The sequence below is a fragment of the Mytilus galloprovincialis genome, chromosome 10, assembly GCF_965363235.1.
Source record: "Mytilus galloprovincialis chromosome 10, xbMytGall1.hap1.1, whole genome shotgun sequence".
NCBI lineage: Eukaryota > Metazoa > Mollusca > Bivalvia > Mytilida > Mytilidae > Mytilus > Mytilus galloprovincialis.
In genome coordinates, this window is record NC_134847.1 from 65,887,602 (window position 1) to 65,900,442 (window position 12,841).

General features: G+C 29.6%; 1 long non-coding RNA gene across 2 annotated transcripts; it reads right to left on the reverse strand.

The window, feature by feature from the left end:
* Window positions 1-5,308: 5,308 nt before the first annotated feature.
* LOC143048144 (uncharacterized) lies at window positions 5,309-12,540 on the reverse strand. 2 transcript variants are annotated; one of them, XR_012969749.1, is made up of 4 exons: window positions 12,491-12,540; window positions 8,430-8,586; window positions 7,556-7,633; window positions 5,309-6,231 (listed from the first exon to the last, which is right to left on the reverse strand). It is a non-coding gene; the product is annotated as an uncharacterized LOC143048144 (long non-coding RNA). The 2 variants fall into 2 exon arrangements; XR_012969748.1 differs by lacking the exon at window positions 12,491-12,540 and having other exon boundaries at window positions 8,430-8,647.
* Window positions 12,541-12,841: the final 301 nt, after the last annotated feature.

Genomic DNA, 12,841 nt, shown 5'->3' on the forward strand with positions numbered 1-12,841 from the left:
CGAAAGTGCGCATGCTAAGACTTTACATAGAATGTAGCGGTAAAACCCGAGTACTGCTGAACGTTTCATTAATTTAATCGTAAAAATACGATTATGAAATCAAAGAGATAAAATTAATGATGACAAAAGTTTAATGATATATTAAACAATAAATATTCATATAAAATACATATATTAGAACATTAAAATTGGATTTGTAATATTTTCTTGGACATCTTGGTGCAAATTATGTCTGCAGGAAAAAAAGGGGGATTTTTTTTTTTTAAATCGTAAATATTCGTCCACTACGTTTTTAGATCTTTTTATAATGTCGATACTACGTAACAAAATGTTACGTCGGATTATGACAGTTGTAAGCACGTTGTCACAACGTAATAAAATGTAACGTCCTGACAGGTTACTAGATTTACGTGAATTCGACTTAATTTTATACATTCGTCTGTACGTCTGCATCTAACGTTGGATTTTTACGTTCCCACAACGTTCGTACGACGTAAACTGACGACATGACGTTCAGACGACCACTAACCGACGTCGGGAGTACGTCGTGTGTTTACTGGGTTACTATAGATAATTTAGCTGATCTGTAAGAATAACATCTTCATGCCTTATATATCATGTACTGTAGTACAACGCTAGATTAAAACTGACGTGGAAAGGTAACACCCGGCCACCGAAAGCTTCATTTTTTATGAAGCCAAGGTAGTCGTGTGGTCTAGCGGGACGGCTACAGTGCAGGCGATTTGGTGTCACGATATCTCAGTAGCATGGGTTCGAATCCAGGCGAGGGAAGAACAAAAAATTTGCGAAAGCAAATTTACAGATCTAACATTGTTGGGTTGATGTTTAGACGAGTTGCATATACATAATGTACACAGCCATGTATCTACACCATTGCTGGTGATCCGATGGATAAATCTGTTGTAGAGTTGTCACTGACTCAGACGTACTTATAAATATAATTATTTTCTGTGACTGTATCTTGCATTAATTTGTAGGATCCTTTACTATAGATAATTGAGCTGATCTGTAACAATAAAATCTCCATGCCTTATATATCATGTACTGTAGTACGACGCTCGATTAAAACTGACGAGGAAAGGTAACACACGGCCACCGAAAGCTTTATTTTTGTGAAGCCCAGGTGGTTGTGTGGTCTAGCGGGACGGCTACAATGCAGGCGATTAGGTGTCACGATAACTTAGTAGCATGGGTTCGAATCCCGTCGAGGGAAGAACAAAAAATTTGCGAAAGCAAAATTACAGATCTAACATTGTTGGGTTGATGTTTAGACGAGTTGTATGTATAATGTCTAAAAATAGCAACAATCAACATTCAATCTATGTAAGCGTGGATCAGTTTGTGAAAATAAACTGATACAGTTACTGAATTAAATTTATATAAATGTCTAAGAATATAATTTAAACACGCTAATTAATACATTAAAAAGTTATATTAGATTTTAAATAGAAATACGCAAAATTTCGCTAAACAAATTAGCTTCATCTAGGTGTGCATCTCTCAAGGTGAAATCGAATGCATGACAAAAAAATATTTTGTAGCTTAATTTATACAAGATTTGAGGAAAAGTGTTACATATTTATTGATGTTGTACACTGCATGAAATGATGCATTTAATATAAAATTAAATGCATATGTTATGCATATTAAATTTCAAATTACAAAAAATATTATGCATTTACTTTGCTGGAAAATTTCTAATTTAATATAGATTTAAACTAAATTTAATATTGCAAATAAATTCCCAAATTTCAACCTAGTTTAAAGGTATTTTTAAATCTAAATAAATTTCAAATTTAAAGAATTTAAGTATAGACTAAATTTGAATAAATTTCTAATTTAAAGAAATGTTTATGTAAATTAAATTTGAATAAATTTGAGATTTAAAGAATTTTTAATATGAATTAAATTTCAATAAATTTCAAATTTAAAGAAGTTTTGATATAATTTAAATTTGAATAAATTTGAGATTTAAAGATCTTTTAATATAAATTAAATTTCAATAAATTTCAAATTTAAAGAATTTTAAATATAAATTAAATTTAATTAATTATGTAATTTAATTACATGTAAATTCAAATAAATTTCTTGTTTATGACTTATTTAAATTAGAACTTCCATCAAATTTAATGCAATTTAAAGTCAATATAATCCTGTATAACTACTTACAAAACAATAGTGCAAATGAATAATAAAGAAAAGGCAGAATTTTTCCCTCTGCTTTTAAAATTTTTTTTTTTGGAAAAGGGATGTTGGGGATTTGTTTTTACTTTAACCCAAATATCTGGTTTGAAAATATCTAATTAAATAAAAAAACAAAAATTAGGAAAAACAGGAATTTTTAATGGTGATAACTTTGTAGCTACTGTACATATAAAATTGATCCTCCAACTTTTCTGATCCATGTTTACAAAGTATCAGACTTGAAAGGCATGGATTGCTGCTCTGTGTATTTACAGTAGAATAATATTTGTGGTTTCAAATGGCAATGTGCAAATGTATAATTTGTCAGTAACATTGAAGACTGTATTTTTCAGATGAAACTTAAACAATAATCCAACGAATACATGTCACTCATTTGCAAAGCTCAATACCATTTTGTAAATATGCCTTTACCTATATGTAAAGAATGGCAATGCATCTGAAGTTATATAAGAACTTGAAGAGTTAGAATCTAAGACATACAAAAAACACAAACACCAGATATAAACTATAGGATAAGACTATCTATGTGTGATTTGGATTTTGACAATGGCAGCAATATACAATATAGGAGATAACAAAAACTTTTGGACAAAGCATAACCATACACAACAATTTCTAGCATTTTCTTATTGTCATCCTGTCTAGGGCATAGTTATTTTCATCACTTCTAATCGGGTCAGAATAATAAAAAAAACAATTTTGAGTTATCTCTCTTTGTATATACTTCAATAAAAGAAACAAAGTATCTAACAAATTAATTTTATTCAGATACTGACAAATTAGAGTTGTTTTGGTGATAAATTAAAATAAAATGTCAAAAAGTTTGTTATACAATTTTAAAAACATTTAAAACAAATAAAAAAACACTTTTGTTTAAAAAAAGTAAAGTTCTACATCAAAGAACCTCATCAAATTCAAACTAATTAATAAAATAATGGTTATTGACAAATTAACATGCTTACTTGTATAGATTATTTAAGAATCATAACAATTGGGTTATAACAAATAGCAAACATAGGCACCTCTAAATTTCAAGTTTGGCATCATAAAAATATTAATGAATAATCTCCCCTGCTAGCATTATTTGTCAATTTTAAAAACTTCAAAAAGCAAAAAACAAAAAACATAACATTATTTACATGATTAACATAATTCGTAAATTCACAAGAGTGCACACACTGAAATGTCTCGCCTTCTTTACTTATCATTGATATTATGTTGATAGTCCTAAGTATAAAGCTTTATTAAAAACTGTCACATAAACTTAACATTAACCAAGATAACTAAACAAAGAGCAATGAACCATGAAAATGAGGTCAAGGTCAGATGAACCATGCCAGGCAGACATGTACAGCTAACAATGCTTCCATACAACAAATATAGTTGACCTATTACTTATAGTTTTAAAAAAAATAGACCAAAACACAAGAACTTAACACTGAGCAATGAACCGTGAAAATGAGGTCGAGGTCAAATAAAACCTGCGCGACTGACATATAGATCATAAAATATTTCCATACACCAAATATAGTTGACCTATGGCATAAAGTATTAGATAAAAAGACCAAAACTCAAAAACTTAACTTTGACCACTCAACCATGAAAATGAGGTGAAGGTCAGATGACATCTGCTCGCTAGACATGTACACCTTACAATCATTCCATACAACAAATATAGTAGATCTATTGCATAAAGTATGAGAAAAACAGACCAAAACACAAAAACTTAACTATAACCACTGAACCATGAAAATGAGGTCAAGGTCAGATGACACCTGCCAGTTGGACATGTACACCTTACAGTCCTTCCATACACCAAATATACTAGCCCTATTGCTTATAGTATCTGAGATATGGACTTGACCACCAAAACTTAACCTTGTTCACTGATCCATGAAATGAGGTCAGGTCAGGCCTAAAAAAAAAAGATATGTGTTTCCGGTAACATCATTTTGAAAAATAGGGTCGGTAGGTCGGAATTCTTTTTTTTTTTTTTTTTTTTTTTTTTTGACATCGTAAATGAAATCCGGAAAATTATCATGGTTTTTCCAAATCCGGATCCGTAATTAGTTTCAAAAACCGGAAGTGTGCCATTTGCAATGTTTTTGAAGCACCTGCTGTGCAAATTTCTTGGATTTCAACCTATTTGGAATACCTTTTGACATTAATAAAATATTTTACTGGCTTTCTATGCAAGTAGAAGCAAGAGAGAAAAAATATTATGTCATCTATCAGAAGCCTGTGTCAAAAACAGGGTCGGTTGATACAATTTTTTTAAATTTTTTTTTGAAGATCCAATAAAAAAGTTAGGGTCGGGGCTAAAAACAGGGTCGGTCGGGTTACCGGAAACATCAATCTTTTTTTTCTCGGCCTCAAGTGAAAACCGTCTGACGGGCATGAGGACCTTGCAAGGTACGCACATACCAAATATAATTATTCTATTACTTATAATAAGAGAGAATTCAACATTACAAAAACTCTGATCTTTTTCAAGTGGTCACTGAACCATGAAAATGAGGTCAAGGACATTTGACATGTGACTGACGGAAACTTCGTAACATGAGGCATCTATATACAAAGTATGAAGCATCCAGGTCTTCCACCTTCTAAAATATTAAGCTTTTAAAAAGTTAGCTAACGCCGCCGGCCGATCACTATCCCTATGTCGAGCTTTCTGTAACAAAAGTTGCAGGCTCGACAAAAAAAAACATCCTGGTGCTCGAACATTGATTAAAATTTCATTCCAAATGCTGTATGCAAGAATAAAAATAATAAGGTGTAATGAAATACTTCAAATATGTACAATTGAATAAAATAGCACACAAATAAACTTTTATCAACAAAATTATGTAATGTCAAGCAAAAAATTATCAATATTGAATATGTACTTGGACAATTGAAGAAAATAATAAGTTTATATGCTTATAAATATATTTGGTGTATTGACTGTCTCCTGATTAGTTAAAATTTTTTAGTTTTATTTTCAATTTTTTTTGTTTACAAATTTTATGAAGTCAACATGTGCATGATGTGTGTACTTTGTTATTATTTATATAAATAAAATAAAAAAAATCTTTGAGCCTTATTTTTGATAGAAATTTATTTATAATGAATGGCAATAACTTATTTTGATTTTATTGAACCATAAAATTAATTTTCAACTATTTACATTTTACATAATCCTCTTCGCAGATTATCTAATGTGAAGATTCAAAAAGTTATCTCCCTTTGACCAAGCGATTATAAATAATGTGAAATCTTACAGGAAAAATCTTGACAGCAAATACAAGACACTGAAATGAGCAACACTCAAATTATTATTCAGCATTTAATTAATTAGAAAAGGCAACAGAAAGTTTAAGTAAAAAGAAATATATGTAGCTTAACCAAACACATTAACATAATCTGATGTCACCGATATGCTGCACTTGTAAATAATTTTAATAAAAAATGCAAATGTTGAAATAAAAGAGCAGTAATTCATTTTTTTACTTTAAAAAATAATCAAATTCAATAAACCAAACCACTTCATTTTAAGGGTTCCCCCCTTAAACTGAAAACTGTCAACTATAATTCAAAAGTAAACATGAAGGTATTTTTGTTCTTGCAAATTCCAAAAGTGTACCTTTGAATTGGTCCTTATTAAAATTTAAAGAAATTTTTATTGATATCTCTCAATTTTGTGTCATATGCCCTTAAGTAAAAATCCATGCAAGTTCTGTACATTTCTTGTGACAAGGCCTCTCTGATTTACTTGGACCTCAGCTCTTTGCCTTGTGCATTCAGCTGTCTCTGGTATTTACAGTCTAGTAAATGACTTTAGTTTATCCATGTAAGATTTAAAATCTTGTGACAGTGAAATCCCAGTTGTGATCAGGCGAGTTTATCTACAGAATCACTGTCCCAACTTGACATTAAATCAATTTGCATGGCCTTTCTAAGTTTGTCCTTTTCTGACACTGGCAGTTTCTTGGCTTAAAGGGCCTTAGCTCTATTTTGTAGCTTCTGTAATAAAGAAATAAAAAAAAATGTTTAATTTTATTAAATTGACAAGTGATATATATGTGACAAAAGCAATAATTTTCTGCATGCAATTATTCTATCTTAATGCAGTTGTAATCAAAATCATATATTTAAAAGATATTCTAATGAGTGACCCAAAAATATCTCGTGGAATAACTCTATAAAAAGAATAGCTAGAAGTTGTGATAAATTTTTTATTTTCAATGGACCATGAAATTGGGGTCAAACCATTAATTTATCCTTAGAAAGATCATAACATAAGGCACATGTATATTTATTTTTAAGTTGATTGGTCGTTAACATCATTAACAACTATCCTGACCAAAAACTTTTACCAAAACTTGAACCTAAAGCAGAACAGATGAAAGAATAAACAAACAAAAGCATGGATCATTAAACATAAACCCCTTCTACTATTGTAGGCTGGCATAACAATTTATTACAACTATTACACATTGTGATTTATTTATCAACATCAAAAAAATTATTGATTTGTATAAGTTTAGTTTTTCAATTATATTTTAAAACTAACTCCTTCTATCATTGTTTGGTCTTATTCACGGTGTAGAATATATACAACTTTTATAATTTGATGTGTGATCCCCTCAGGGGTTCAGGCTTATATTTTGGCAAGTGTTTGATGTGTCTATGGGCACTATGGAGGTCTAAAATTAAGTAGCACCCCCTTTTTTTCGCTAGGGAGATTGATATTGGAATAGCTCATTATTGAGTTTGTTGTCTTTATCAATTTCAATATAAATAACAATATCAGGTATAGCAATTTTTTTTTCTTTTGACATATAAGAAGTATTTGTAAATAGTATTAAAATACAATCAGCTGTATACAATATAACCAAAACAAAAATCTGAGACTAAATTACTGCCCTTTTATCTATTTATTATTTGATCTATAAAATAATATTTAATCAATAGAAATGTGAAAATTTCAAACAAGATTTAAGTTAGTTATTGTTTGATTTGGCTAATTCTACTAAATACACAATTATTTTGATTTTTGTTGTTGTTGTTTTTTTTCCTGCAATTATTTTGTAACACTCTAATAAAAATGAGTATGAATTCAATCCTCCATGACTCTATTCATGCTATTTGTTAGATGTCTCTACTCTCATTGGCAACAACACTTCATCTCCTTATAAATTAATTTTTGCAGGCCTCAACTAACAGTATTTTCCATAAAATATATAAAACAATAAAAAGCTAGTACAATCATGACAATGAGTACTATTAATTTATCCCAAGACTTGGTCTGGTCATGTCAAATTAATGTAATCACCAAATAGCTTACTTCAAAATAGAACCAGCTGCTGTTTTACATGTCCAGACTAGATTGTTTATGCCTATAAGCATCACAAACAGCTGCTTACTGCAAAATAAAACATAAAAAGTTCCTAAAATAAATGTGTATTGCCAGGAGATAATTAGTTGAATTTAAACATTCATATTATATTTGTTAAACTTGGTCTAAGGAAAGGGTGTACAGGATTTCCAATACTCAATATATATATATATGTCTAGCGGGACGGCTGCAGTGCAGGCGATTTGGTGTCACGATATCACAGTAGCATGGGTTCGAATACCAGCGAGGGAAGAACCAAAAATTTGTGAAAGCAAATTTACATGTACAGATCTAACATTGTTAGGTTGATGTTTAGACGAGTTGTATATATATATATACATGTATATAGCCCAGGTGGTCGTGTGGTCTAGCGGGACGGCTGCAGTGCAGGCGATTTGGTGTCACGATATCACAGTAGCATGGGTTCGAATCCCGGCGAGGGAAGAACCAAAAATTTGTGAAAGCAAATTTACAGATCTAACATTATTGGGTTGATGTTTAGACGAGTTGTATATATATATTTTACAATGTTTGGCTATTTGAAACATTATGATCACATGCATATATGTATATATTCTGACAGACATTTCAACATACATGTAATATACATAAGGTATATTTATAGATTTTAACAAGGCTAAGTAAGTATATAAGCTGATAATACTAAAAAGGCATACATGTAACTCTATCTTTTATCAAAGACAATGGCACGTCTCTATTTGAATTACATGACTTACAATGTACATTTATATCTTTTGATTGAAAGATTTTTAAAATCATAAATTCAGAAAATGTAAACAAAATATATATATACAATATATACCTTTATATGTGAAGGAACATGGATGGCTGTTGTATTCCCTTATCTTTGAGCATCTGTTTCTGCTTGAAATCGATTCTCTGTAACAATTGGTGCAATTCTTCAATTTTTTCACTGTCATCAAGATTTCTGTCTGGGAATCCATCATCTTCTTTATTAGCTAAGTAAAATAAAAACTTTTTGAGAAAATGTAAATATTCAACATGATGTTCATACAAAATGATATTAAGTTTAAATTCTTTTATGGGCTATTTCAAAAAAAATGATGCCTTTCCTTTAAACCTTTGTCAGTCTCTTGTATGATACTATATCTGTAATGTTTTTAGGTCAGATAATGTATTATGATAAGTTGGTCCTAACTACCAAAGATAATAGCAGTATGTGCTCTGTTTAAAAAATATTGTCCAAAATTGTACCTCAAAATGTCAGGAGTGTAACGCTTTTAGTGTGACATTTAGAAGCAAGCATGTGCATTCATTGATGATATAGAATAAATAAGGGCAGATACAATACCAAACAATATCTTTCATCCAACTATTATATCTTGACTATGATTTCTTGTTCAATTCTTCCATATATTTACATTTTTATGAGCCTCATAAGGTAAGTAAAATAAGTTTGTGTAAAAAAAAAATGTTAGTAAAAATCAATATGCTGCCAGAAAATGTCTTTGTAGGTGAAATAACATGTTTCTGTACATCTTGCACGGTTTATTTTTTTTGTTTAGTATCATAGCTTGGCACAGGTGCATCCAGTTGACCCTGAAGTTCTACTACTGGAATATTATGGTTACAATAAGAGGACTACCCAGGTCTATCAGGAGTGTAACAACTGGGCTAAGATGTATTTTTTTTAGAAACAATGTTGTTATAGTTGTTGTTTTTTCTTGAATTTCAGTGAACATTACCTGTTACAGTTTATCAGTAACAAACATGCCATTATTATGGCCTTCATTGCTTTTGTATGCTCAATACTTCAATGTCAGGAGTGTAACACAAAAAATGCCTTATAAAGTTCAATCTTATTAGCAAAGGTAAGTTATTGGAAGAAAAACAAGCTGACAATTATTATAAAATGACTACACCCTAGCTTAACACAGAATACAAGTCTACATCATTACTTTTGAAATTTTTGTTCAAAAATTGCAATTGAACTACATGTACATGTAGCTTGTTTAAATGTGTTACAGTCCTGACATACAAGTATTGAGCATAAACAAGCAATAAAGGCCACAATAATGGCATGTTTGTTACTGAAAATATGCAACAGATGGTGTTCACACTCAAATTCCAGAAAAGAACAACCAATAATAACAACATTGTTTCTATAAAAAATAGCATGAATGTTACACTTAAACATTTTAAAGCGTTACACTCCTGACATTTTTGGGTACATTTTTGGACAATTTTTAATATACAGAGCACATAATGCTACCATCTTTGGTAGTACGAACAAACTTATCATAATACATTATCTGACATAAAAACAGCATATATATAGTATCAAACAAGAGACTGAACACAGTTTAAAGGAAAGCCATCTTTTTTTTTAAATAGACAATTAGCAAAATTTGTAAATATGTAAGAAGTATATATTTTTTTTTAACCTGTTCTTAATTTGCACTAAAATAATATGTGAAATATAAAGACTCTACATGATTTCAGGTCAGTTTCAGGTTAAAATATGGTAGCAATAAATTATGGTCAGGAGTGTAACATTTGTTACACTCCTGACAAGTTTCTGATGTAGCTTATCTATAACAAAATTCAACATGATTCTTTATTAAAATAATTGTAACATCTTTACAATGTAATGAGAAATTCAACATGATTCTTTATTAAAATAATTGTAACATCTTTACAATGTAATGAGAAAGCCAATCTGTCTTGTAAAAGTGATTTTTCTGCACACTATTCACCAAAGATTCTTAAAAATTAAAGTGCAATTCTCATTAAACATGTTAAAAGTTTGCTCTTTGCTCAGAAATTAAAAAAATATGTAATCAAATATCTAATAAATTTATTTATTTGTGAGATTGTAAATTTAAAATAGATATATCATTACTGATTTTCTAAACATTCCATTAAAAAACAGTCTTACAGTTACTGAAAAAATATGTCAGGAGTGTAACAAAAGGATAAAAAACACATGTTGGTATTTTTTAAATGAAGAAAACTTAGAATTGACTGAAGCAATTGTTGTGAAATTTTCAGAGGATGTAATTAGATCATATATGTTTGCTTCCTTATACTTTTTATATAAAATTAAAGCTTTTGCAAAGAGATATAAAAACTTTTGAAATAAGATATTAAAGATACACTAAAAATTGGTGAAATTTACATATTTAAAAAAAAAAACTGTTTATAAACGTAAAAAAAAATTGCAGGAAAATCATTTAGTACCTTTATTGCAACAAACAAAAAAATTACATTGATATTTATATTCTTATTTATGTTTGTCAGTTGATATTATTATTTTGTTGTTTCCTTTGAAAAGTGGATGAATTCTTATGAGTAAAATGTTGTTAAAATTTTTGTCTAAAGTTATTATTTTGCATTAACCCTTGGTAGTTTTGTAAACTTGAATGTCTCTGGATTAAAGAAAAATGATAGAAAAAAGATTAGCAATGACTTAATTTTTTACCATGTTTGTCACACTTTGACATCATTTTTTTTTAATATAAATGCCTTTTAAACTTGAGTCGCTGAACTGTAGTAACATGTATATGTTACAGTAAATAGGTGAAATTAGGAATTACATGTAATTACTAAACACTTGAAGTTGGTCAAAAATTATCTGTATTATAATGCTCAACTTAAACTATTTTGGATTAAAACTAAAGTTACTCTGATTTAACCAAATATTTGAAAGTCCATATTTATTCAAGATATTTTTTTATACATATCAACCATTCAAAACTTTAAGAGTACTAACTGATCTTCTAGTTAGTATTACACAGCTAAAACAATGTTGTATTATGGTCAGGTGATCAAAAGTTATGGTTGTTTTAGCAGTCAGTAAATAGGTGTAAATATTCATTTTAAATTTAGTAATTACTGGTAATAACTGGGCCGTTTAAGGAATTACTTGTATTAACTAAGTGCATCGGGAATTACCTGTAATTCCTAAATTTTAGTAATTACATGTAATTCCTAATTTCACCTATTTACTGTAACATATATATAAACAGCATGTAAAGGTTTGAAATGTTTCCAAAAAAATACTCAATAATCATAATATAAATGAAGGAAGTATGGTAACCTACATGTACGTATCATTTGTTTGGCTATAGTAATTGGATCAACATCAGTTGGTCTTTAGCGGATAGCATTTATTTTGGAAACATACCACATTGTTTACTTTAATCTAATTAATCTTCATATACAACATGTACAATGTACATATACATGTATCTTAGTTTTCTCGTTTGAATTGTTTTACATTGTCATATCGGGGCCTTTGTGGTATGGGCTATGCTCATTGTTGAAGGCTGTACAGTGACCTATAGTTGTTAATGTCTGTGTCATTTTGGTCTCTTGTGGACAGCTGTCTCATTGGCAATCATACCACATCTTCTTTTAATATATCATTAAGCATTTGAATCACAGGCACTTGTTTCTATCCATTGGAAGACCCACTATCAACGTATATTTTCGAGAAGGTACCCAAGTAATTTTTTCACCTCTCCGCTTAAAACCATTATTTCTGGTAAATATATACGTTAAAAGTGGGTCTTCAAAGGGATAGAAACAAGTGCCTGTGATTTGAATTTATACCAATATCAAGGGTACAACTGATATGTCACCTGGGTAAGTAAGGTACATGTACCTATAGAACAAGTCAATTATCCAATAATCTTAAAAACTATAGCACAGTTTGTAATTATTCCGTGACAATAAACAATAATTTGGTTTGCACGACACTTTGACCATGTCCCCTCCTTTTTAAATAAGGTTTTGGGAATAAAATATATTGGGCATGCATATCAGATTAATCATAAAAAGTAAATTGATTGTGTAAGGTCATGTAATATATATTGATCTATATTAAAGTAATGCGGTTACCAAATCGAAAATCATGTTGAATTTGAAGTGTGTTCTTCTTTTGGGATTTGAAAATCCCGCAACATTGCTATAATACAGTCGGAAACCAGGTTGAAATAGAACAAAAGAATCGAAGCTCTCTATTAGAGAAGGCGATAAATGTTTACTGTATTGTTTACTATAGTGACAAATTTTTAAAAAGTTAATAGAAACAAACAAAACTGCAATTTTCTTCTCAATTACGAGGTGTTTTATTTCAAAAACACCATTTGCATAAGTTTTCAATTTATCTAGTACATAGTTAAGCAGAACAATTAGATATCAAGTCGACGACATGGGTATCTTTCAAGTTGGATGACAAAAATGCATAAC